The sequence below is a fragment of the Ochotona curzoniae genome, unplaced genomic scaffold (assembly GCF_017591425.1).
Source record: "Ochotona curzoniae isolate NIBS_2020 unplaced genomic scaffold, NIBS_Ocur_1.0 scaffold_3835, whole genome shotgun sequence".
Taxonomy (NCBI): Eukaryota; Metazoa; Chordata; class Mammalia; order Lagomorpha; family Ochotonidae; genus Ochotona; species Ochotona curzoniae.
This window is the reverse complement of record NW_024467114.1, coordinates 2,520,696-2,547,963: the sequence shown is the minus strand read 5'-3', so window position 1 is coordinate 2,547,963 and position 27,268 is coordinate 2,520,696. Positions and strand designations below refer to the sequence as shown.

Genomic DNA, 27,268 nt, shown 5'->3' with positions numbered 1-27,268 from the left:
GTCAGTGGTCAGGGCGTGGGAATCCAGCGCCTCCAGGTGGGACACACCTGGTAGTGCAAGTGCCCAGGGCAGGTGGGGGTGGGGATGGGGGGCACGGGCTGCAGCCTGGGGGAGACTCCAGCCACGGACCTATGTGTCTTTAATCATTAGCCAAGGCTTTGTACTCCCAGGCTGTAAGCTGACACCAGGGTTAATGTGTCCCCTGCACCTGCAAAGGCGGACAAGGGCTGTACACAGAGCCAGCCCTGCTTCCAAATCCCAGCTGCAAGGCAGCACACACAGCAGGGGCTTCATCCCAGTGTCCCGGGCTCAAGCTCTGTCTGAGAGCCCCGGTGTGGATGAGAGGTCCTTGGGGGGAACCCTCCTTGCAGACACCTGCTCCAAAGTCACCCCGAGCTGCAGGGACCCCAAGGCGTGCCCATTGCTTCAGGCGTCGCAAGGGATGATGGTATTAAAGGCCGGTGAGTATCAAACTGCAGCCCACGGTCAGAGGGAGTGGTGCTGGTACGCCCTAGGTGCAGTTCTGGGATGCCTGGGGGGCAGCTACACACGGGCTGGCAGGCAAAGACCGGGACTGCTCTGAGTCCTGGACTGGCCCGCACCGCTGGCCCAAGCCCTGCCCACCCAGGAGCCTTCACAAGGAAAAGGCAGAGGCTCGGGCCAGCCCTGGGTCCACGCCCAGGCAAGACAGGCCTAGGGAGTGCTGGTAACTCCATAATCAGCCCAGCTGGCCAGGAGCCCCTCGCACACACCCACACAGGCGCCCTCCTGCTCCGGATAATGCAGGCCCAGCAGCTGCTGCAAGCCAGTCCTGGCTGTCTTCCTCCTTCTCCACATGGCTGCAGCAGCTTCCTCCGTGCCCTGGGGCCAAGGAAGGACCAGACACGCCTGGGGAGGTGCTGGGCCATCCAGAGAGGGGATGTGCAGGAGGACTCTGTGGGCTTCACTCGAGCCTGCCCACACACTAGACTAGGGAGCCTCCCAACAGGCGTGCATTCCCTGCTGGACCCGGGGCGGATCCAGGTGCTTCCTACCTTCCCTGCTGTCTCGCGGCGTGTACGTCCACACATGCGCACACATAGGTGCACACACAGGTATACACAGGCATATGTGACACACACAGGTGTCATCTGAAACACCAGGCTGAGGGCTGCGGTCTCAGTCACCTGGGGTCACCTCTGATGGGTACTCACTCTAATTAACAAAGAAGTGGGCAGTGTCACAGCTCACTCAGCCTCTCGGTGCCCCCGCCCCTGGGCCAGCACCTGCTCCCATATACAAAGGCCACCGGAAGGCAGGGGTGCGGGCCTCTCTCAAGGGCAACAGCCACTGTAAATGGCGCAGGCTTCCGCAGGGCTGTCTGGGGTGGGGACACGGCAGGCATGAGCCGCTGGGAGGGTTGGCCTGGCTGGGGCAGGAGCAGTGCACAAGGGTTCCATCGTGGTCTCCCTGCAAAAGCCAATCCTGCTCCTGAGTTTGCCAGGATTCTGGGGTGCACAGGGACCAGTGGCATCCGAGGGAGAGGAAAGGGAAAGCACGGCCCCACTCACACACACACACATACGATACTGGAGTCACAGCCCTGCCTCTGACTGGAGGGGCCACCGAGCCTACCATGCCCAATGCAGCGTGGCGTGATGTCGGCTGATGACGATGACAGGCAGAGCACGGGGCCTCTGCTCCCAGAACCGCAGCTAGGACGACACCTGGGAACGACCTTCCCCCTGCAACTGTCATGGCCCAGCACAGGTCCCAGCACCCACACGACCTCTCTCCTGCCACCCATCTGTCTCCCTGCACACAAGGTGCTGTCTGTTCCTGGGACTCTTTCCCAGGCTGGTCCCCCAGGACCTCAGAGCCTGCATGTGACTCACCAGCTGGGAGCTCTGACAAGGAGGACTCTGCCTCCCACGTGGAGGCCGTGCACTACGTGGTAACCTCACACCTCACTGTGTGGCCAGGGCAAACAGCAGACTCACAAGGGAAATGCAGACCCACAGGCAAACAGCCCAGCAGACAGCCCAGCCCAGCCCAGCACAGCACCGGGAAAGGCCTCCAACATCCGGGTGTGTTAGGCCAGGGGCCCAGGGGACTGACTGCCTCTCTGCTGCTCCAGCCAAGCACAGATGCACCACGTTGTGGTTAAAGGAAGCAAGGAATGCATGGCTAGGCCTGGGGCCCCATGTCAGCAGTTGTACAAACTCCAGGAGGCAGACATCCCTCAAGTCTGGCAGCCACAGCTTATGCCAGAAAAAAATAACATAGCCCTGAGCCTGTGGTGTCATGAACAGGGTCCCATGGGCAGCCTCCATTCTGCCCACTTCTTGGCACAACCCCTAGCTGGGTCCAACGAATGGCACCTGGGCTCTCAGGGCAGCTATATGCCCAGGCTCCTGGCAGCCCAGCTGCTCACGACACCGAGGCATGTTAAGACACACCTGTGGGAACTTGTTGCAAGGGCTCAGGCACAGCCCGGCCAGGGGGTCGCTGAGGGGGTCACTGAGGGTGGCCACAGGGATAAGGCGAAACCAGGACTGGATGGAGCAGGAATGCGGGTGTGTCTCCAACAGTGGAACCCCAGGCCTGGAGGCTCAGGCAGGGACACTGGCACCCCAGGGAACAGCAGGGTGGGTTTGGGAACACCACCAGCCATAGCCACCTGTGCCCAAACCCAGAGTCAGCAAGGCAGGGAGTGAGCAGGACCGAACACCACCACCCCAACAGCACGGGACTGCACCCCAAGGTACTCCCCCACCAAGGCGAGGGAGCATGACCAACACATGGGAGCACACCCCAAGGGACTCCCCCTAACAAGGTGAGAGAACATGGTCCCCACTGGACACTGTACCCCCAAAACCACAACCTGCCACACACATCTCGCAGGCCTGCGAGTCTCTGAGGCCCCAGGACACACGGTGGGCCTACGACAGAGCACATAGCTCAGATGGCCCCGAAATTCCACTAACTGAATGAACGATTGTCATCCTGTGCAGCAGACCTCCAACTTCAAAACCGGGCACATCACAACATCCAACTCACCAACAGGCCTGTCTTGCCCCCAAAGGGTAGCAGGTGCCCAGCTGTGGCAATGGCCACTCAGCATACAGGTAGCCAGGGCAACTCCTCAGGCACAGCGTGCACTCTCGTTCACATGAAGACCACACGGACGCAAGTCCATGCCAGTAAGCATCACACATCACACACCTCTCACTGTTGCCATTTCTGCAAGTAACTGCCAGTGCTCCTGGGGAACAGTGGAGATGGTGCCAATTCCCACGCTCCTGCACCCACAGGGGACCCCACGGGGACCCCACGGGGCTCCTGGCTTCTGCCTGGCCCAGCCCTGGCCATGGCAGCGGTATATGGAGTGAACAAGCACATGGGGGATCTCTGTGATTCCGCCTTTGAAATAAGTTGGATGGATATTTTTAAAAACCTATAAAATGAAAAACACATTCACATGCTATAACAATTATGCATGTGATATGCACAGATACATTCAAGTGCATGCAATAATCCCACATGTGCATGCATGCATATGCAATGACAAACTGCACAGGTGGATTTCACATGCATGGGCCCGGCGTGGTGGCCTAGTGGCTAAAGTCCTTGCCTTGCACATGTTGGGATCCCATATGGGTGTTGGTTCTAATCCCAGCTGCTCCACTTCCCATCCAGCTCCCTGCTTGTGGCCTGAGAAAGCAGTCAAGGACGGCTCAAAGCCTTGGGACCCTGCACCCGCGTGGGAGACCCAGAAGAGGCTCCCGCCTCCTGGCTTCGGATCAGCTCAGTTCCGGCCACTGCAGCCGCTTGTGGAGTGAATCAACAGATAGAAGATCTTCCTCTCTGTCTTTCCTCCTTTCTGATTTTCCAATAAAAATAAAATAAATCTTAAGTAAATAAATAGACCACAGAGCAACTGCCCAAACAACAAGCAAAGACAAACCGTTACCCATATGACTTCCATCTGATAAAAACACATGGTGGGGTCAGCGTTGTGGAGTAGCACAGTAAGCCGCTACCTGCTGTGCTGGCATCTCATATGGGAGCCTAGCCCAGTCCCAGCTGCTCTACTTCACAACCAGCTCCCAGCTAATGACCTGATGGAGTTCCACGCTCCAGGCTTAGGTTGTCTGGGGAGTGAACCAGCAGGCAGAAGAGCCCTTTTTGTGTCTCCCTTGCTCTGCAGTTCTGCCTTTCTAATAGATAAATCAACCTTTCTCACACACACACACACACACACACACACACACACACACACACACGGCACTCATCCAGCTGACTGTTCAGCAGCCATTGCACTCTGCCACAAGTGACACAGCCAATGTCCAGTTCAGCAAACTAGGCCTCCAGGAAGTGAACCCTAAAGTAGCTGAGTGGACAGGGCAGTCCTCAGCAGTCTACACCCAACAGGAGCTCTGGTGATGGACGGGGCGGGGCCGGGAGCACTGCCCACTCCACAGCTGGACGGCCCCAGACAGGCAAGGGGCTTACCTGGTGCAGGTCCACGTGTACACAGCAGGGCGTCAGCACCTGGAAGAGAAGAAAGAGGTGAGCCAGGAAGGAAGGAAGCTTCCGCAAAGGCACAAGGCTGGGCCCTCACTGACCACATGCTTAGCCACAAAGTGGCGTCGGGACTGAGACCCGGGGCCAGTGGGCAGCATCGAGCGGAAAGGCTCGGGCCCTTGTCAACATTTCACAGAAACCCTGCACCTGTCTCTCAGGAACGAGGCCCCTGACCCACAGGACACAGACCTGGGGCCAGGCACGGGTCCTCCTTGCAGGGGGCAGAAGAGCCAGTCCAGAGTTGGAGGGGGCCTCCACCCATGGCTTTATAGGCTGTCCCACCACACCCACTCCCAGGGTCCCCTGCCCCTTCTAGAACTCTCTACAGTTGCAGCTGCACAGAGTCTGAACATGGCGGTCAGGGATATCCAGTTGGCGCAGGACACATAAGAAGGGAGTGTGCTTTGAGTCCATCACAGGGGTCTGAGCACAGGAGGGCTCACGGGGAAGGACACACACAACGTGCGAGGGACGAGAGGCACCTGCCCAAGCCTCCCCAGGACACAGGGCTGGGATCCCGCTGACACCAGCTAAGCCCCAACTTGGGCTCTGCCTCCTCCTCTGGAAGCCATGGGCAGCATCAGGGGCCCCTGCAGGGCACCTATGGGGCTTGGCAGGAAGAGAGATGGGAGGTGCCTGCCCAAGAGCTGACCCAGGCCACAGGGCTGGGATCGATCTCGTAGCCCCGACCCAACCCTAGCCCACCTGTCCACACACACACCAGCCTTAAAAGCAGGCAGCGGTGACCCCTTCGCAGGGCACCCATTGAGACTAGCAGGGAGAGGGAGGCTCAGCGGGGGCTGGCACAGAGCAGGGAGTCAGCAGGAGGGTCTGGCCTGTTTGCCGCCACTCTAGGAAGCAGCCAAGCTGGCTCCTGGGAACGGGACCCCATTCCCCACAGCCCCTCTGCTTCCAGGACCGCCCCCCCACTCCATCCTCAGGCTCCTCGCTGGGAACCTGCAGAGACCTGACTGCCTCATGGTCAGCAGCAGGGGGCAGTCGCTCCGCCCATCTGACTCAGTCAAGTTCCTCCAGGCATCGGTGACACACGGTCATCATGCGTCTGGGCCGGGCCATGACTCAAGTTCCTGTCTGGGGCTGTGTGTGTGATGACTCTCGTGGCTCCACCCCTACGCAAGCCCACCTGCCCACACATATAGCAAGCAGGACACACCTTTTCCACATTGCCCTGGGGAGAGGTGAGAATGAGCAAACACGAAGCTACCAAGTGGCACACAGCTTTGCAACATGATGAGGGGCAGAGGGAACCCCGGGGGACGCTGGTGACAGCCTGCAGTTCAAGGGACACCCCTCCCACGGCCACTTCCCATGCAACACACACCAGGATCCTGGGCCGCCCCATGCGTGTTGACAGTCGGACTGCTGTCTGTGAAGGTCACTGCGGGCCCCACAAGCTGGGAGCTGGGACTCACGCTGCAGGCTACTGCACTTCCAGCTGGAGGGGAAAGGCAACACTGACCCGGGCTGGTGTGGGACTGGGGCAAAGTGCGGGGGATTTCCAGGGCGGTAAAACGACCAGGCCACACCCCAGGGGTGCACACAGCATCCAACACAAGCAAGGGCTCGGTTAGCAGTGACGGGCAGTCCTGGCTACACATGAGGCACGCATCAACACGCACGGAACACAGCGTGCAGTGAACCTGCCAGCGACCTCAAGGTGTCCCAAAGCACAAACTCCTGGGGCCTGTGGCAGCAGCCAGCCCTGAAGCCAGGTGTGTGCCAGGTACCCCTGCAGCCAACACGGGGGCACGGGAGGTCTGGGGGCTTCACGTGTGCCCTGCAGTCAGAACCCCATCCCCACTGAGCGCTCTCTCCTGCCAGCACTCACCGCTCATCAGCACACGGACACAGCAGCGCTCTGCAATCACCTACACCCAGCCCGGCTGGCACCTCTGCTGACCCACCGCACCCCCGAGTGGGGAAACGCAACAGGGAGGTGACGGGACCCACCTGTGCAAAGGCAGCCTCCAGGACACAGAGCCACCCAGTATGAAGCCACCTGCTGGGGAACTGAAACTGACTCCTACAAGGAAGGCAGCGTCCACCAGGGACTGCCTCGGGCCCTCACTCCCAGGGTGCCTCCAAGCAGGCAGGACAGCACTGGCCATGTGATGGCCATCCCTGCTGCATACCTGGGTGTCCTGGGCAGAGGGGAAGTGCAAGACTGCCCAGGGCAGGGAGGCAGCTCAGTCACAGGAATCCACACAGCACTGGCAGCCCCCAAGCCCCACATCAGGGAGGGGCATCGTGCGAGGAGGAGGAAGGCCATAGGAGGGCAAACCCTCACTCATGCCCCTTTTCTGACACCAGGACACGTGGCCTCTGGCTCCTTTTTTCTTCATTGATTTATTTGAAAGAGAAGTCCAGGGAAGACAGAAGGGCACTCTCCCACCTGCTGGTTCACTCCCCAAATGGCCACATGAGCTGAGCATTAACCAGGCAAGTACTCCCATGGGTGCCACGTTGGGGCAGAGGCCAAGCCCTTGGGTCAACCTCCACTGCTTTCCCAGGAGCATTAGCAGGGGGCTGGGTTGGAAGAGGGACAGCCAGGACTTGAACTGCAGCCTGTGCGGGATGCCAACAGGGCAAGTGGCAGCTCAATCTACCGTGCAATGGCCAGTTGGATCCTGACGTTGACACATGGGTGGGCCCGCGTGTCACCACTCACAAGGTTGGAAACCCAAGGGCAGCCACCCACACCGCGGGGCTGTGGGACACCCAGCGATACACAGAGACCCTAACAGGTGCACAGCTGCACCTCCCATAGGGCAGCCACCCCTGGCCCTGAGAGGAGCTTCCTCAAGAGCAGCGACAGCAGGTTGGGGTGAACACAGCGGCTCCTGCTGGCAGCAGCGGGTGCGGCGCCAAGGGCCAGGAAATAAGAGAACGGTGCTCCAGGGTGGCCCCTCTGATAGGCCTGTCTGAGAGTCACTTTACAGCCCTCTCCTGCTGTCTGGGGCCCAGCACACTGTTACCACGGACAACCACAAACAAACAAAGCCTGGCCCAGCCCACACCTGGCGACATGGGAGCCAAGAGCCTGCTGGGACTGATCACGGCATCTCCGGGCCAACAGGTCACCTGGGTGAGGCCCAGCTCTGCCATGTGGCAGGAGTGTGGGTGTGGATGTGGGGTGCCTGTGTGAGCATGGATGGGGTGTCTGAACTGTGGGTTTGCGTAATGTGTGAACCTGGCTGTGTGCACAAGGCCCTTCTGTGTGCAACTGTGTGACAGTGTGTCCCTGTGCCCACGTGTGTCTACATAAGGGCACGTGTGTATACAAGTGAGCATTACGTGAGTGGTGTCCACACGATGATGTGTCCCTGTGTCCATGTGTACACATGTGTGTTGGTGTGTCCACGTGATGACATGTCTCTGTGTCCATGTGCACACGTGTGTTGGTGTGTCCATGTGATATGTCCCTGTGTCCATGTGTACACATGTGTGTTGGTGTGTCCACGTGATGACATGTCTGTGTCCGTGTGTACACGTGTGTTGGTGTGTCCGTGTGATGTGTCCCTGTGTCCATGTGTACATGTGTGTGTTGGTGTGTCCATGTGATGACGTCTGTGTCCATGTGCACACATGTGTTGGTGTGTCCATGTGATGTGTCCCTGTGTCCATGTGTACACATGTGTGTTGGTGTGTCCACGTGATGACATGACCCTGTGTCCATGTGCACACTTGTGTGTTGGTGTGTCCTTGCGATGATATGTCCCTGTGTCTATGTATACACACGTGCATTGGTGTGTCCATGTGATGTGTCCCTGTATCCATGTGTACACGTGTGTGTTGGTGTGTCCATGTGATATGTCCCTGTGTCCATGTGTGTTGGTGTGTCCACGTGATGACATGTCTCTGTGTCCATGTGCACACTTGTGTGTTAGTGTGTCCATGCGACAATGTGTCCCTGTGTCCATGTGTACACATGTGTTGGTGTGACCATGTGATGACATGTCTCTGTGTCCATGTGCACACATGTGTTGGTGTGTCCATGTGATGACATGTCTCTGTGTCCATGTGCACACATGTGTTGGTGTGTCCATGTGATGACATGTCTCTGTGTCCATGTGCACACATGTGTTGGTGTGACCATGTGATGACATGTCTCTGTGTCCATGTGCACACTTGTGTGTTAGTGTGTCCATGCGACAATGTGTCCCTGTGTCTATGTATACACACGTGCATTGGTGTGTCCATGTGATGTGTCCTGGTGTACATGTGTACACGTGTGTGTTAGTGTGTCCATGTGATGTGTTCCTGTATCTATGTGTACACGTGTGTTGCTGTGTCCATGTGATGTGTCCTGTGTACGCGTGTGTGTTGTGTCCACATGATGACATGTCCCTGTGTCCATGTGCACACTTGTGTGTTGGTGTGTCCTTGTGACAATGTGTCCCTGTATCTATGTATACACACGTGCATTGGTGTGTCCATGTAATGTGTCCCTGTGTCCATGTGTACACGTGTGTGTTGGTGTGTCCACGTGATGACATGACCCTGTGTCCATGTACACACTTGTGTGTTGGTGTGTCCTTGCGACGATATTTCCCTGTGTCTATGTATACACACGTGCATTGGTGTGTCCATGTGATGTGTCCCTGTGTCCATGTGTACACGTGTGTGTTGGTGTGTCCATGTGATGCGTCCCAGTGTCCTGTGTACACATGTGTGTTGTGTCCACGTGATGTGTCCACATGTACACGTGTGTGCCCATATGAGCATGTGCCTGTAAGTTTGAAGTCAGCATGAAACACCCCAGAATGCCAGCAGGGCTGGGTCCTCGAGGTGGCCCCAGAGGGCTGCACATGTGACAAAGGCAGTGAGTCTGTTACTGAGCTCAAGTGTTAGTACAGCCAATGACATCATGTTTGGGACGGCCTCAGCCATCCAGGGCATCTAGCTCCGGCCCAGCTCCTGCGAGGAGGTGCCAGGTGACGGTTCAAGTGCCAGCCTCCCTGCCACCCACAAGGAAGCCCAACACAAAGTTCCCAGCAACCCAGACACGTGTGTGTGAGACACAATGCCTTAAAAAAAAAAAAAAAACACCACCACAATAATTTACAAAATGCTGCTGCTAAATGGGTCAAGTTCTTCCTCGCAGCCAACAAAGGGTCCATGCCAGGGACACAGCATGAAGCAGACAGGCAGATCTCAGCAGCTCCACGCCATGGGCAGTGCCCCTGCATCCCCCGTCAGCCCTGACCCTGGTGTCGCCAATGAGGCCCACATTCCTCGGGCAACTCCGGGGCACTCAGCACAAAAGCCTGATGGCCTGCCCCGGTTCCCATGAGAACCCGCTGACAGGGCGCAGGAGGAGGGCCTGAACAGTCTGTGCTCCTTCAGGTCAGCAGGCCTCGAGGGCATGCAGGGGCAGGGGTACAGAGGACAAACTGGGACATAGCTCCGACAGGGGCAAGCACTGGTTGAAGCCAACCACCCCCTCAGGAGCCCCACCCACAGCTCCCCACCTCCCAGCATTAGCTAGGGTCATGCACTTGTTGGGTGATGGGTACACATTCCCACAACCCAGCCAAAACAGCCAGACAACAGCCTGACAGTAGAGCCTGAAACCTCGGAGGGATAGCTGTGATGACCAGCAGGAGTGGCCCAGGGCCGACGTGCCCGCCAGACCAACCCGCCCCCACATACTGCTGCATCCATTGGATCAAGCAGCATGCCCTCTGGTGCTTGGCACAATGCTAGCCGTTCCCCCTGGAAAGCCCCGAAGCAGTCAGTAGTCCAGAAGAACGACCAGAGGACGCCAGAGGTGGCTGTCCTGTCTCCAAACCCTTCTGGGCAAATCCCACCACCACCTGTCCCCCAAAACGTCCGCCCGAGCTGTGAGCAAGGGACAGGCGATGGCCCCGACCACCCCCACGGGGTCTCACCACAAGGGGGTGTCTACCTCTCCTCTCGTTCTGGTGAGAGGGATAAGAAGCCACTGTGAGGCCAGCAACAGGGAGCCAGCCGGACGGCCATGGGGGCCTCCAGGACCCTGCCCGTGGCCCCGGACGCCATGCTGAAAGGAAGCCAGGGCGGCCAGGTCAACCCATAGGGTTACACAGGCCCCCAAGAGCCAGCACAAGTCAGGAAAGGGCATCCGGCACCTTCCAGCCACCTGCATGTCCTGTTCCTCTCCTCCGCCCCTGCGTCACTGCTGACTCTGCCACATGGTAATTACTCGTGTGTCTGCAATGTGGCACACTTACTCACACATGCACTGCACATGACTACCCGTGGTGTGGTTACTCACACATGCACTGCATGTCTACCCGTGGTGCACTTACTCACACATGCACTGCACATGTCTACCCGTGGTGGGGTTACTCACACATGCACTGCACATGTCTACCCGTGGTGTGGTTACTCACACATGCACTGCATGTCTACCCGTGGTGCACTTACTCACACATGCACTGCACATGTCTACCCGTGGTGCACTTACTCACACATGCACTGCACATGTCTACCCGTGGTGCACTTACTCACACATGCACTGCACATGTCTACCCGTGGCGCACTTACTCACACATGCACTGCACATGTCTACCCGTGGTGCACTTACTCACACATGCACTGCACATGTCTACCCGTGGTGCACTTACTCACACATGCACTGCATGCAGCTTGTATGCCACAGTTACACACGTGGGGAGCGGTGGCCGTGGGGAGCGGTAGCCTGTGGGGAGTAGTGGCCGTGAGGAGCAGTGGCCGTGGGCAGTGGATCCCATTTGCGAGAGCCAGGTTGGTGGCTGCTTCCTGGAGAGGTGGAAGCTGACTCCGGCTCTGTGCCAGGGTACTCGTGGTGCACACCCCCAGGAAGTCAGCAGCTGGCTGTTCTGTTCCAGCCACATGGCAACGTCAGAGGCCTGCTAGCCTGCAAAAGCAGGTCCTGTTCTTAGGAGAGAGCCCAAAAACGCATATCCCACCTTCCCACCATTTGACAGCTAAAAGACCAGAGGCCAGTGGCCAGCAACTTCTCCAGGCACAGCCCGACTGTCCCAAGTCACCATGGCTGCAGGAAGGTTGCTTCCAGCAGCCAGAGCAGCAGAAACCCACATACTAACACAGCCCACCATGGGAGAGTACCCCCACAGAAGCCCTCAGGCACCACCCAAGGGCAGCCACGTCCAGTCCTCAGAAGCCCAACTGGTGGGCTCTTGGACTCATTTGACAGAAGGGGAAACTGAGGCCCAAACAGAGCCTGGGCCCAGACCCAGGTCTGTCAGTCACACTTCGGAAGCCACTTTTGACAGCTGCTCCAAGGACAGCCACCTGTACTCTGTCTGCTCAGGAAGTGGCCAGCAACGGCCAGCGTCCCCTGTGCTGATGGAGGGCACACACGTGAGGCACGTGTGCTATGTGCTGCCTGGTCTTGTCGGGACAGGCACCTGCGTGGTGCTCTGGGCACAGCAGTGATGCCCGGCTGCAGCTCGAGGGCCTCTCTCCGCCCTGGCAGGTACACCCTCGCCTCCCTGCCCCGTCAGCATCTCCAGGAGGCAGGAGCATGGCACATGTGTGTGTTCTCTGCACCTGCTGCTCCACACTGTAGACACGAGGGAGGCGCGCGCAGTCAGCCTGGACTCAAGGCCCAAGCCATCAGCAAACATTCGTAGTTACAGTGTGACCACACTGCCCACATACCAACACAGTGTTAAGCCACTGACCCTAGCCCACAGGTGACTGTGCACACACAAGGAGCCACACGAACCCTCCCAGCCCTGAGCCCCAGTCCCAGCTACAGCTGTCCTGCCAGGACGTCACTGGGGGTGGGGAGTCCCCCAGAGCCACCTCAGGAGCAAGCTGCAAGTGCAGGGCGAAGTGCTGTAGCAGGGCAAAAGAGGCTGGGAAAGAGCAACAAGGATTGTCGGCCAGCCGGCGCGTGCGGAGGCGTGGAACGGTCAGACCGAGACACTGGGGCAGGACGTCTGGGGCCACAGGCCTGTGCCTGACACCAAAGCACCAAGAGCTTGCTGATGAGCAAGTGTCTGGACTAGGACCCCCGCCCAGGACTCGGGACCCCAGAGGCTGCTGACCCCAGATGGGTGACATCACTTCCAGGCCTGTTTCTTGCACCCGCACAGAGAGGAAGGGTGGCTCCTTGTCACAGAGAGAGGCACTCCCTCCAGATGCTCAAACGAGGGGGTAACCTTGCCAGTGAGAGCTGTTGGGACAAACAGCCCCAGAATGGAGCCCAGGAGTCGTGGCAGAACCACCAGAAGGCCCATCCTCACCCAAGGCCTGTACAGCAGCAGGTAGGAACCCGGTCAGCACAAGGGGACTACAGATGGGAGCCCCAAGGCAACAGGAAACGGGGGAGACCCCACAGTGCCCAGAGGCCAGAGTGGGGGAAGGGGCTCTGCTCAACACTGGTGGGGGGTCCCTGACCTCCCTCCCTGCTGGGAGAAGGGCAACACAGCCACGATACAGCAGCTGCAATGGTACCATCTCTCCTGGGGTGGGCACACCGAGTGGGGCACCAACCAGGGCATGGGCTGCCAGGGGAGGGGATGGGTCAGCACAGGAGGCTGGGCTGAGCCAGGGCTCCTCTCCTCTCCCTGCACCTCCTTCTGCAAGGCCTGAATGTGGTCTGATCCTGTAAGCAGTGGCACCAGCTACTACCCTGCTCAAGTGAAGCAGAGCAGAGACTGAGGGTGAGCCCAGAGGGCAGGAGGCCGGAGGGGAGCAGGAGGCTGAGCGAGGGCAGGAGGCTGGACGCTGAGCCAGAACCCTCTGGGAAGCCCCTATGCACAGTCCCAGGATGGACTGCAGGCCAGCACTACCTGTCCAAAGGACTACAAGCTGGGCATCCTAGGAGACCACACAACTCTCCCCGAGCAAAGCCCTCTGTAACAAGGGACAGGACACTGCTGCCAGACACCATGGGTAGTGCGGACTCGGGTGCCCCACCAACCCCACCCCTGCAACACGTCCCCTCGTGCCTTCCGGAAAACGCCTGGTTTCTCTTCCTTCCTCCTTTCTTGCCCGTGAGTCAGCTCTGGACCAGGGACACACCAAGTCACATGGCCACACAGCTTGTGCAGCTGCAGGCAAAGCCCGCAGGCAGGAAGCAGCTGTGTGCATCCGAGTTGCAAGTCCCCATCCCACCGCGCTGGGTCCCCTGCAAGTCACACTAGGCAGTCTGGACAGCTAAGGGAGGGTACGGCCTGCCCCTCGCACCTGTCCACACGGGACCCAGGTTCCTGGCCCATCGCCCTGTACTCACCAGGCTGTGCCGACACCTCACCCTGGGAGGCCAGGTTGACCCCTTACCAGTCTCTCCCAGCTCGAAAAGCTACAAGGCCAAGAGCAAGGTGCCACTAGATCTGGGGTCCAGCAGAGCCTTCCTGTTCCCAGAAACTGTCCCCCAGTGCCTCCTCAGGGCAGAGGGGTGAGTAAGCTCTGAGGGGCACTAAGTCCCTCCCCAGGGACCCACCTTCGTGACCCAATCACCCCAAAAGACCCCCTTCTACCACCACTACCATAGGGTCACTTCCCAAAGCTGGATGACTGTGGGGAGGAACGTGGATGGACTTCCAGGGTCTCCTGGAATCAAAGCCCAGGTCTGTGTCCCCCCCGCCTGCCCCAAGGGACAGAGGAACCCGCAAGGCAGTGACCTCTACAGGGCTCTGCGGCAACCAGCTCGTGGCTCAGTCTCTGCTAAGCCCAATGGATGACCCAACACCCAGCTGCTCAAGACAGGCCCACCCACGCTCGCAGCAGGCACTGGGAGCCCAGACCAGCCACCCTGGCTCCCTTCAGCCCCATCCAGGGCTCAGCCTCGGGCTCCAGCCACCTGAACACACGTTGCATTTAGGGAGCTGGGGAGAGGGAGCCACAATAAACAGGGGTCCCAAGGCCTGAGAGCAGCCATGCCCCTCAGGGCCGGCTTGCCTCCTCCAGGGCTCCCAGGTCTACATGGCAGCTCAAGACCCCGCTGCCTCTGCAGGACTCCCCTGCAAACAAGGTCCAGAAGGTCCTTAGGGCTGGGCAGGAGAGGACACAGAGGCCCGCCTGACCCCAAGAAAGAGCTGCTGCCACAGCCGGAGAAAGCCAGAGAGCTCTTATCCGAAACCAAACCCTCTGGAATTCTTTCCCATGAGGAGAAACACGGAGCCAAGGCTATTGGGTTTATCCTGGAGATGAAAAGGCCGCCGAGAAGCAAGGGACCCGCCCGCCGCTCCTTCCCGTGGCCGCCGTCCAAAGGGGCCCCTTCCCCACGCTCGATCAGTCGAGCCAACTCAGCCATAAAGAGTCCCGCGGGACGGGAGCGGAGTGCTTACCTCGGCTTCACATTTCTTGTGGCAGGAAAACTTGCAGGCTGCAAAAGAAGAAAGAAAGAATGTGTGTGGCAGCCAGCGAGCGCTCTGTTCTCCAAGGCTCCGGAAGGTCGCCTCGATGCAGCTGGACAGGAGGTGGCTGTGTCCAGCCCGAGGCGGCAGCGGCTAGAACGGCCTGGGGCATTTGTGAGGCAGAGATTTCCCAAGGAGTATGACCAGCCATACTGGACCCCAGAGAGAAAAGGACCCATTGTGCCCCCAAGTGGCCTTGGGGAAGGATCCAGGGGACTCCACCCCAGGGCACTCTCCCCTGGGCAGCTACACTGCCACTGCACGGGAGCCTTGCAGCCATGTCCACGTGAGGGGTATGGGTCCCAAGGCCACTGAGAACCTTCACCCCCATCTCCCCACTCCGCCCCTGCCTTCTGGGAAGCACAGAAGCCGCAAAAGTCATGTCAGGTTGAGGAGGACACACAAGGCAACAAGACGCCAGGGGCCAGCAGGCGGGCAGGGGTGCAGTTGTGGTCTTCGGGCCTCTGAGAAGGAGTTGGCAGGGGTGCCTGCGGGAGCCTTGCCTGGCCACACCGGTGCCTCAGGCAGTCAGCTTCAGTGTCCCAGCTGCCATGGACTCCCCCAGAGGGAGGACCTATGTATGTGACAGGGGACTTCTGCCCTGATTCTAGTAAGTGACCGAGGAGCCCAGGTGGAGGGATCTATAATCCCTAGTGCCGGCCAGTACGCCCCTTCGAGAGGGGGCTGTGGCCCAGCTAACGACATGGCCGCTCCGGAACCACAAGCCAGGCTGCCCCAGCCACCCAAGTCCCATGGTCTCCTCGGGTCCTGGGCAAGTTCACACCATCCTCCAAACTGGAAGACAAGCCGCTGAGTCCTCAGTGGAGAGTGGATCACAGAGTGGACCAGCGGCACAGCCAACCCACGCCACGGACACAGAGCAGGGCAGACGCATGCACCACCAGGGCCAGCTGTGGCCCCCAGAGCCACCACAGGTGCCCTGGACCCACCTCTTCCCCCAGCTCCTGTTCCTGGGATCCATCCACTGGAATCCTTGTAGTCCAGAATCTCCCAGCCAAAGCCAGGATCACAGGTTTCTAGAACACTCTCCTAGCTTCCCAGACCTGGCCCTGGGCTCTGCTCCTACAACAGCCTCAGCCACCCACGCACATGCGGCCGGAGCCCTCTGCCCCGCACTACCCTGGCTGGCCCAGGTCACTGCCCCTGTGGTTCCCACCCCTCAGCCAACCCTGCACACAGCAATGCATCAATGTGCTCAGCTGTGGAGACCACGCCCACCTGCCATGGCGAGAGAGATCTTGGGAATCCCACTCCTAGGCATGGGCCTCAGGGTCACTGTCGGCTGTCCACTGTGCCTGCTCCTGCCTGCCCACATAGCCCACTTGGCCCTCTCCTCCATGTCTGGCTGATGCACAGGGCGGACCCGGCCAGGGGTTCCTCCCGGGGCCCTGCAGGGTAGCTGACAGCTTCAGCGGCCGAGAATGCATTGAGGCGCTTCTTCCCTGGCTCTGACCTCTGCGGGCAGGAAGACAGTGGCTCCAGCCCTCCGTGGAGCTGTCCACTCTCCGTGGCCAACAAAGGCCGGCTCCCTTTGCTGATGTTCCGATGCAGCAGCAGAAACGGCTCATTTCGCTGAACCTCAAAATCTGGCAAAGCACCACTCAGTCCCAAGGCAGAGCCTGGAGCAAGCGCGCATGGTGAGACACACCTGTGCCGGTGAGCTGGCTGGCAGCAGACCTCGCTGGCTCCTCGGGGTACACAGCCTCTCCCTGAGAGAGCTCCTGGCACTGAGGCTGCAGTTGTTCCAACCTGAGTCTTGTCACTTCCTCCGAACTGAAGAAGGCCAGCCTGTCACAACACGGACGGCTGACCTGAGATTCCCAGGGCACACCAGAGTATGGGAGGATGAGCCCGTCACCAGGACCTAAAAACCATTCAGAAGTTCTGATCAAGTCAACACTGAGACAGACAATCCATGAGGGTTTTATTAAGACTACAAACCACCTAGCAAAGTGGGACAGCTCATTCCCAAATGACTGCTGTGTTACACTACATGCCAGGTGGAGGGTACAACATGTGAGACAGGGGACAGGTGGCCTAGCAGCTAAGACGTTGACAAAGACGCCATGTGGCAGCACTCCACTCCTGGCTCCGGCCACCTGCTCGTGCAGACCCTGGAGGCAGCAGCGAAGGCTCCAGTGACCCCTGGTTCTGGCTGTAGGCTTCAGCTCAGCCTGGGGCGCCTGCGCACACTGAAGGCTGAACTGTCCAGATCTCTCCCTCACTCGCTCCAATGAGCAAAAGGAGCAAGACAGGATCTTAAAGAAGCAGAGTAGGGAAAGCTCAGGAATACAATTCCCAGGTGTACAGGGAAACACAACTTCCTGACACCTCACGTGAGTTCTGGAGCAGAAGCACGGCAGCAGCCACAGGCCCCTGGAGAGCTCTCAGAGCACTCCCCCCGCCCCGCCCCAAGGCTGACCACCTGCTGGCAGCAACACAGAAGCAGATGGACAAGGGCCAGAAGTGCAACGACTGCCCAACACAGGCAGGACAGCACACCATCACGCCGCTCTCACCTCTGCTCTGTACGGACAACCACGGCAGCCGCTTTCATGAAAATAACCAGGGGCAGGTACTTGGCACCTGTTGAAAACGCTGCCTGGGGATCCCCAGAGCCCATCTCAGCCTGCCTGGGCCGAGTCCTGGCTCCACTTCAGCACCAGCCTCCTCCTTAAGCACTCTGCGAAACGCCTGGGTCCCCACGTGGGAGACCTGCGCTGGGTTCCAGGCCCTCAGCTTTGGCCTAGCCAACGCAAGGGAGCTCTCTCACTTGGTTTCCCTCTCAAATAAGTAAAAACAAATAGCTTCAAAATACAATTACATTCATTTATTCAGGTTACTTTCAAGTGATTTAAAACTGCAAGTCCCACTTCCAACACTGACGCACAGCCCACAGCCCAGAGCTCCTGTTTAGGGTCTTTTGAGAACTCAGGAACAGGTGGTCCTGAGACCGCAGGGTGGGGACAGCTGGCTCACACTGCAGTGGCAGCCCCGCTTGTCCTCCTTGCCTGAGGCTCCCAGAGTGAGGGGGCGACCCAGTCCTGACCCTCAAAGGAGGAGCATTCTCCCAGGGACATCTGTAAGATGCCAAAGGCCCCACCCCTGGGCTCCCTGTCCATGCCTTGCACTGAGGGAGGAGCTAGCCCTCGGCCCCACAGCCCCAGGGTGGCTCCTGCGTCACACGCATGCCCCACAGCCCCAGGGTGGCTCCTGCGTCACACGCGTGCCCCACAGCCCCAGGGTGGCTCCTGCGTCACACCCGTGCCCCACAGCCCCAGGGTGGCTCCTGCGTCACACCCGTGCCCCACAGCCCCAGGGTGGCTCCTGCGTCACACGCATGCCCCACAGCCCCAGGGTGGCTCCTGCGTCACACGCATGCCCCACAGCCCCAGGGTGGCTCCTGCGTCACACGCATGCCCCACAGCCCCAGGGTGGCTCCTGCGTCACACGCGTGCCCCACAGCCCCAGGGTGGCTCCTGCGTCACACGCGTGCCCCACAGCCCCAGGGTGGCTCCTGCGTCACACCCGTGCCCCACAGCCCCAGGGTGGCTCCTGCGTCACACGCATGCCCCACAGCCCCAGGGTGGCTCCTGCGTCACACCCGTGCCCCACAGCCCCAGGGTGGCTCCTGCGTCACACGCATGCCCCACAGCCCCAGGGTGGCTCCTGCGTCACACCCGTGCCCCACAGCCCCAGGGTGGCTCCTGCGTCACACCCGTGCCCCACAGCCCCAGGGTGGCTCCTGCGTCACACCCGTGCCCCACAGCCCCAGGGTGGCTCCTGCGTCACACCCGTGCCCCACAGCCCCAGGGTGGCTCCTGCGTCACACTTGCCCCCACTAGCAGCAGCATAGAGGCCGCATTGCTTCCTTGCTCCATTTCACTAACTGTGCGGAAGCTGCCCGCCCTGGCGACAAAGCGGGCACCCAGTGGCGCGTGACTCAGGAAGCCGGAGCTGGCCACCAGCCTGGCTCTGCGTGGGCAGCACACACCTGGATTGCTGAGCACAAAGGCCCTTCTGTGCCCGGCACGGCACCTGGGCTCCACTGGGCTGGCTGAGCAGGTACAGCAAACACACAGCAGCCACCTGGGGCCAAAGAGGCCAGGAAGCTGGGCCGCTGGACAGGCCAGACCTGCCCTACCCTTCCCCAGGAGCCAGGCTCCACTCACAGGGCACCTGCAGCCAGGTCTGCTTCCGCCATGAGAGCCAGGGCAGAGGGACAGCACTGGTGCGAAGAAAGTTATCCAGACCCCTGCCAAGTGACGTTAAAATCACCATCCCTAAACAACAGGCAGAAACGTCCCCGACGGACAAAGCTAACTACAGCTCCGTGTGCCCCAAGAAGCACGCTTCGCACAAGGCACACGCACGCAGGTGCTCAACCACCCAGGACAGTCACATGGGAAAACTGGGAGAACCAACCGCTCCGTGGCAAGTCCAACCACCAGACCCCACAAGCTCCGGAAGCGTGCAGCCAGGCCTCCAGAACCTTCTGGAGGACATTCACCATGTGCTCACGTCCCACATAAGCCCAAGAGCCACCCTGTGCTTCTCTGTATCCCCAGAGGCGGGAATGACCAACAGGCCAGGCTTCCCTAACCCCAAGTGGCCACTATCCACACTGCCCACTACGGCCCTGCTAGCATTTTTTTTAAACTTATTCTGAAAGGCAGAATGACAGAGAGCTCTCCTGCCTACTGGCTCCCTCCCCAGATGGCTGCAACAGCCAGGACTGGGCCAGGATGAAGCCAGGAGCCAGAACACACATCCAGGTCTCACACTGGGGTCAGCTAATGTTGCCTCCCCAGGTCAGAAGCAGGGAGCTGCAGAAGTGGGACCAGTGTCATGGCCAGTGGCTTGACCCACTACGGCCTATGCTGACCACCATGTCTGACAGCTGTCACCTGGTTCCGGCCAAGGGCAGCCTCTGCACCCACCTGTACTCCAACTACCATTACTTGGCGTAGGGGAGACAGTAAGGGCCTCTGGTGTACAGCTCCCATCCTCTGTGCCAGCAGGTGCTGATGCTGCCGGATGGAATGAATGCACTGGCCACCATCAAATCTGGCAGCAGCCTGCTCTGCCCACCTCCCCCTGGCCCATGGCATCTCCCTCCTGGCAGCTCTCACAGCACCACTTCTGCTCTGTAGTTCTCTCTCCCCAGCACCAAGTCCCTCTTCTGTACTGCTCTCTGCATGCCATGCTGGTCTCTCCAGTCCCTCTGCTGGCCCCAGGCCAACTGGCTCTCCAGGGGGCATCTGTCTGGCCAAGGGCCCCCCTACCCCACCTTCCTGCAGAGCCCGGGTCTCCTAGAACTGACAAGAAACATGCAGTGCTCCCCCACTAAAGTCCACAGGGTTAACAAAGCCTCTCGCTGTCCCTGGCCCCACTCCCCCTCCTGATGAGCCCTGTGGCTGTCCTAGGTCTGTCAGGTCACAGCTGTGTCACTGCTTTAGGGTATCCACACCACTGCTACCCCAGAGCCTCGAGGTAAAGCCCACAGTGGGGCCCCACAACCTGGAGGTCCCCAGGGCCAGGAGTGTCACCTCATGAGGCAGACACAGGAGGGTGGGTGAGAATGAGGAGGGTCTGTGTGTGGAGGTGCTGTGTGGGCCAAGCTGGGCATGTGGGCACCGGGGGGGTGGCAGAACTGCACTTGCCCCACCACAGGGCTGCATCAGCTGACTCAGGGCCACTCCTAACGGTGTACCCAAGGCGGCTCACAGAGTTGAGGTACAGAGTAGCGAGGGCAGCAGGGTGAGCTGGGCATCCAACCCACCTCTGGGCGGGGCCCCACCTGCTTCCTGCATACCTCACTGGGGTCCGCACAGCCGCTCTACAGCGGGACACAGGGGCTCTTGTAACTGCTGTATGTCCAGGGTTACCCAGGGGCGATGGCGGAATGTAGACTCCCACCCAAGTTCTGACTCTTCCTGCCCACACTGGCTGCAACTCAGAGCGCTGTGTCAGCCAGGGAGACGGGTAAAAGAGAGTGACCCCCACAGGCAAGGACAGGGCCACACTCAGGAGTAGGCCAGTCAGGAGCCAACACTGCCAGGGCAGACTGCCATGCCTACAGCCTGATGGTGAGAGCTGAGACCCACGTGCCTGGCATGACCGCTCTGCTGGGGGTTGTGAGAGAAGTGGGGCAGCGGCCACATCCACTGATGCCAGCAGAGGGGCTGTGGAAGCTGCTGGGGACCAGGTCACGGAAGGCAACAGAGCTGGCACGGCCGACCGCGGCCTTCAGAAGGACTGCACGGTGACAGCCAAGAACTGTGTGCACGGCACCGTGCACTCCCTCGCTTCTCTCTCAAGGCAGCAAGAGCTCAGGCAGGGCCTGCACACTGGCTCTACCTCATTGTCTCCCTACACAATGGGCAGCACAGAGGACAGTGGCAAACGCTGCAGGAGCTGGAAGAATGCTCACATACCTGCTTCAACCCATAGGGCACCTGTGTGGCCAAGCAATGCACTCCCAGCCATGTGCCCATGCACAAGAACGTACACCGTGCACACATGCTCAGCCACGCCTGTGCGGGGCACCTGCACATGCTCACAGGCACTCACTCTCGGGCACACCAGGCAGCCTTCCACACGGCCCTCTCCTCCCTCCTCTCTGCAGGAGAAACGACCAAGAGGCAGCCTTCCACTCTGCAGACTGACGTTGGCATTCAGGGATGCCAGGATGGCACAGAGACAGCCCTATGTCTACCAACAGGTTCATCACCCGGGCACCAAAGCATCAGCAGGTAAGTCCCACTGGTCAGCTGGCAGGAGGCATTAGCAGCTGTACCCAGGGACAGGAGCAGGGCCCTGGCAAGGGCTGTGTGGAAACCAAGAGCAGCAGAACCCGAGTGGCCATGTCTGCTCAGACACCCACGAGTCACAGAAGCTCCAGGACAGGGGAGGAGGACTGAGAAGCCATGGGAGCATGTGCGTCCCCATGAGCTCCTCTCTGGGGGAGCCCCTCTCTAGGGGAGCCCCTCTCTGGGGAAGCCCAGCTGGTCCCGGCCGTGTCCGGCCAGGGGCTGAGCCAGGGAATTCTGGGCAAACTCCCAACAGCACCTCTGCTCGCTGTGGTGCTGGCCGACGCGCAAGACAAGGACAAGGCAAGGGCAAGGACCCACCTCGGCATGAGCTGCCCCGGCCCACGACAATCTGCTTGCAGACCCCACAGGCCCTGGGTTTCTTAAAGGTCTTGCTCTTGAAGCCGTGCCGTCTTGGGGTGAATTCTTCTACCTGGAAAAGGAAAAGTGGGGGTGTCAACCTTCAGTTCAGGGTTTGGGTCACTTCCCCCTTCCATCACAGCCAGCTCCCAACCACGTGACGGCCACATGACTGGCTGGGCCCAGGCCTCCACGGCAAGGGACGCAACACCAGTGTCAGGCAGAAGTTGGCCAGCTCCCCCACGCAGGGTGCCCACTCCTGTTCTCCCTGAGCCCAGGGAGCCACATGTGTGTGCATTCTCAGACACGCTTGCAATCAGGCCTCCCAGCTGGAGCAGACCTTCACAAGCCCAGTTTCCCTTGGGGACAGAACAGCAGCCACAGCTGCTTACTGCCGACAAGCGGCTGTGTGTTTATCCACACTCAGAGTCACTGAGCTCATCAGCTGCTCACTGGGGCAATTAAAACGTGTTGAGAGGATGGGGCACCGCAGGGAACACGGAGGAAGCTGCACAGTGCTCTGGAAACAGGCTATTTCTTACCAACTTCAGACAGTCTTCCGCTACCTGGAATTCTACCCTCACATAAGGAAATACATACCTACAGTCATGAAAGACTGTGTGAACAGTTACAGCAGCCTGATTTAAAATGCCACCAAGAGATTTGAATATAAAGATGGTTCATAAAGACATAGCACCTGGAAACCAAGCATGGTGAAGTTTCCTTGTCAGAGACATGGAAAATGAGGCGACTGCTGGGACCACCCCACGATGGCGGAGAAGGAAGGGGGAGTCTGCTCCCAACGAGGGCCTAGTCTGCATGGAGGAGCAGGAGCAGGCGCAGGAACTAGCGTACACCGCACACTCAGTCTTGAGAGCATGTGTGCGTGTGTGTGTGCACGCGCACCCACACACACACATGAGAGGTTGCTCCCCTGGGCTGGGGAAAGAAATCTGCAGGCAGGATGCGAGGCCCAGTGCCGGAATCGAGCAGGGAACAAGGCCTTATCCCACAGCCAGGCAGGAAGCCTCAGACTTCACAGCCTCTCAAAAACACCCTGCAGAATGGCGAGCCGGGAGGCGACTGCAGCTGCTCTCCCATCCACAAAGCAACCCCAGCAGGTTCACTCTGCGCCCTCTATAAAACTCAAGGCAACCATCGGCAGGGTAAACATGTCCAACACCCACAGGGTCACATTCACAAGGTCTGACAGAGGCGCCGAGACAGATGGCAGAGGCGGCAGGGCCAGTTGACCAGGACCTCCAAGGAGATCCTAGCCGCTCTCCAAAGGGCAGGCAGAGACCTGGAAGACGCAGCAGAGCCCAGTCAGACTCCTGCAGGACAGAGCAGACAAGGTGGGAGCTGAAGACTACAGCGGTGGGTCACGGCAAGAGAGGTCGTGAGCCAGCCAGACCAATACTACACACACAGCAGCGGTGGGCGCAAAGCAGTGAGCACGCGCGCAGCTGGAGTCCCTGAAGAACAGCATCTCACAACGCGGGAGAGAAAGCAGGCAAGGAGCACCAGCAAAGCCAGCAAGGCAACGTTCCACACCCAGCACAGCTATCTTCAAAACGTGAAAGTGAGCCAAGCTCTTGGTCAGACAAAGGCTGAAAGAGCACATCACCGGGTGACGTAAGGACTGTTAGGGCCAGTCCCTGGGCAAAAGGGCAGCGCTCAGTGGAACACGGCTTTACCCAGAACAGAGTACCAGCGCCCGACAGGGTGATTCCTTCTTAGGATCTGCAACTCACACGACCGACTGCTGCAGCAGATGCGGCATCCACCCAGGAGAAACCAGCACGGCTGACGACAGCTCAGCACTGACTCAGGCAAGCAGAGGAAATGCTGAGCCGCTCTCAGAGCCGCTGGGACGGGCTGGGAGGTGTCTGCTAAACCCTCCAGCAACACTAAAATCACCAGCGGCAGCGAACGTGGCAACAACTCTAACAAGGCTAACAGAAAAGAGAAAAGCGCAACAAAGAACATGTGGGGGAAATACAAAACAAGTAGCGAGAGGATGCATTAAAGCTCATCTTATTAACAATCATTCATGTAAGTAATTCAATTAAAGGTCAAGGGTTGTCAGATTGTGGTTTTATTAGTATTTTTTATTTCAAAGGCACAGTTGCAAGAGGGTACGGAAAGAGAGAAATCATTGGCTCACTCCCCAAGCTGGCTGGAACTGCCACAGGCAGGGGCCTGGAGCACGCATGGGGGTGCAGGGAGCCCAAGCACTGGGGTCACCCTCCCTGCTTCCCAGGCCACCAGCTGGGACTCAGATGGAAGCTGGAAGCCTTGGGATGGCCCTGGTCTCCCCTGCCACTCAAGCCGTCCGGCGCGCGGCTAACATACAGCTTGCTGTCATCACCACTTCCAATCCCAACCTCTGCCAAGTCAACCCTGCTCGCTCCAGCCTCCGGGCTTCCGTCAAGACTGTCAAACCACAGAGAGGGCCCCTGAGCGAGCAGACACCGTCCCGTCAACCCTGCCCCTGCAGCCCGAGCCTGGCGGCCCTGGGCAAGTCATAACCTCTCAAAAGCAAGGGACGCCCTTTCCGCCTAACTCCTGGCACAGCTGCTGCAAGGGCCCAACACCAGTCCTCAAACTCCACTTGGGCAGCTACTGGCTCTGCTGTTTGTTTTAAAGGCAGAATGACAGGCAGTGAGACCTGTCCCACCTGCTGATCACCACTCCAAAACTCACAGCAGCCGGGGCTAAGCCAGGCAGAAATTCACCCTGGTTTCCCACGTGGGCGGCAAGGGTCCAGACACCAGGACCTTCCTCTGCCACCTTCCCAGGAGCAGTGGCATGCTGCTGGATCAGAGGCAGCACAGTGTCAGCTCCACTGGCACTCCCACGTGGGATACCACAGTAGGCAGCGGCTTAACTCACTGTGCCACTATGCCCGCCCCTGGGCACAGCTTTTTTAAGAGCTCAGCCTCAGCTCAGTCCCAGGCCAATTAAATGAGATTACCTGGAGGTGGAGCCAGAGCCCTGGCTGGGGGCCAAAGCTCCCCCAGGTGATTCCAATTAGCAGCCAGGGAGCCCCACTGCTCAAGTTTCAAAACAGTCTGTACCAAGTCACCGATGGCCTATTTCACTTTCCCAGCGCCCAGCAGCAGCTCTCACTCTTGTGCTGTTTTGAAGGAGACTGCAGGGTCTCTGAGAGCAAAGTGGGGGGCATCCAAGGTCCTGGGGGCCAGCGGGGTCCCAACAACAGCGTCTCACACCAGTGGGGACAGCAAGCCCTGCACGAGGGCCAGCCTCTCCCCCAGTGTCACATCCGTACAGGAGCAGCCATTCGCGCCCCAAACACCGCCCCGTCCAGCAGTCTGTCCCTCCAGTACTGTGCACGGCTGTGTCGTCTCACCTCCTCCCTGTGCCCATCCGCAGCCTCCCAGAGACAAGACACCCGCCCGGCCCTCTTTGTCCATGGTGCCTGGCAGTCAGGGGACCGGGCCCCTCAATCGATGCTTGTTGACCAAATGAATTGACCACAGTCTGTGGGCCAAGGAGGGACACTACGACCTCTTATTCCCGACAAGCACCTTTAACCTACCCAAGGAGAAAGGGACACTGTTTCGTCTGGGTCCTGTGCCCACTGAAGCCAGTGACACAAGTGACAGCTACCCGACCTCAGCTGGACCACACATCTGGGCTGGGGGGCAGGGTTGCCAACCAGGACTCCCTGCCCTACTCTGAGCAGGCTCCCGGCAGGAATCTAAAATGTGCGTAATTGTTCACAGCTAAGGGCTTGGAAGAGGAGCCCGCCAGGCTACGGGTTCCCCGGACTCCCTGAGCAGGAGCCCTAATTAGTGCTGCTCCACATGGGGAGGTCTCTCTCCAGAAGAAAAAGCTGCCAAGTGGGGCGGGCGGGGGAGCTCCACTCGGGCAAACGTGAAACCGCAGACTCTCTGCCTCAGTATCCCCTCCCCAAAGGCGGAGGCAGCAGAACGGGCGCCCCGCGGGGCCAGGCCGGGCCGGGTCAGGGCGCACCACTCCAGCAAACTGCGCAGATGTAGGAAGGGGGACCAGGGGGCCTTGGGACCCCAGGGAAGCCTGCAGCGGTGAGCCCAGAGCCCGGCCCGCCCCCGCGCCGGCGCCACACGCGGAGCGTCGGCCCGTGGCCTCCAGGCAAAACTTGCGAGTGCAGGATCCCGGCTGCCACTCTGACAGCCTGCGCTCCTCAGAGCCCTACAAGTTTCCCAAGGAACGCAGCCAACGCCGGACTTACTGTGGGCGAAGCGGCTGCCGCTGAAGCCAGGCCGTGAACCCACAAGCGTTCCAGCACCGCGGAGGGCTGTGCCCTGGGGCAACCCGCCAGCTCGCCCAGACCCACGCGAGGGCACGGCGAGCCGCGCTTTACCTTCGCAGGGAAGACGCGCGACGCGGCGAGTCTGCGCCAGGGCCCGCGCCCCGCTTCCATGCCGGGGCAGGAGTGGGAGGAAGCGCTTCCAAGAGGCGGCGGGAGCGGAAGGAGTAAAGCCCGAATCCCGCGCGCCACGGGCTCTGCGGGAGCCGCCCCGCTCGGGGCGCAGCCCCACGGGCCTCGCGCGCACACGGCCGCTCGCTCGCGGGGACACACGCGTGGTCGAGCGGCCGGCGCAGCCCACGTGCGCCTCGGCCCCGCGCCCCGCCGCACTCACCTGGCCCCCGCGCGCCCCGGGCCCGCGCGCGAACGCCGCCGGCCGCTCGGGGATCAGGGCGCGCAGCCTCATGGCCGCCCCCGCCGCACGCTCGCAGGGCGCTAGAAGCGGTCCGGCCCGGGAGGCTCGGGCAGGCAGGCGCCGGGAACAAAAGCCCCGCGCTGCATCCGCGCGCGGCGCACCGGCATCTGACACGAATTAGCCCGGTCCCCGCCCCGCCCGCAGCGCCGCGAGCCCCGGGGAGGCTGGCGGGCCAAGGGCGGGCGCGCCGGAGCCGCCTGCCAGGCAGGGGGCAGCGCCTGCAGCCCCAGCTGACTGGAATTACCGGGCTGGGCGCGGCGGCGGCCGTCCTAGGGTTTCAGGCCCTGGGGCCAGCACGAATCAGAGCCCTGCAGGCTGCAAAGCTTCGGGTCCTGAATAGCATCCCGCAGCTGCCGTTCGGGGCAGAATCTCCCGGGCCGCAGGGCGACCAGAGGCTGCGGCC

General features: G+C 60.1%; 1 long non-coding RNA gene across 1 annotated transcript in view; it reads right to left on the bottom strand.

Moving 5' to 3' along the window:
- Positions 1-3,834: 3,834 nt before the first annotated feature.
- The window catches only part of LOC121145908, a 42,144-nt gene continuing 18,710 nt past the window's right edge, over positions 3,835-27,268 (bottom strand). The window contains exons 2-4 of the long non-coding RNA XR_005882101.1: positions 22,097-22,208; positions 14,874-14,911; positions 3,835-4,533 (exon numbers count right to left, since the gene is read on the bottom strand). This is a non-coding gene — a long non-coding RNA (uncharacterized LOC121145908). The remainder of the gene's footprint in view (positions 4,534-14,873; positions 14,912-22,096; positions 22,209-27,268) is intronic.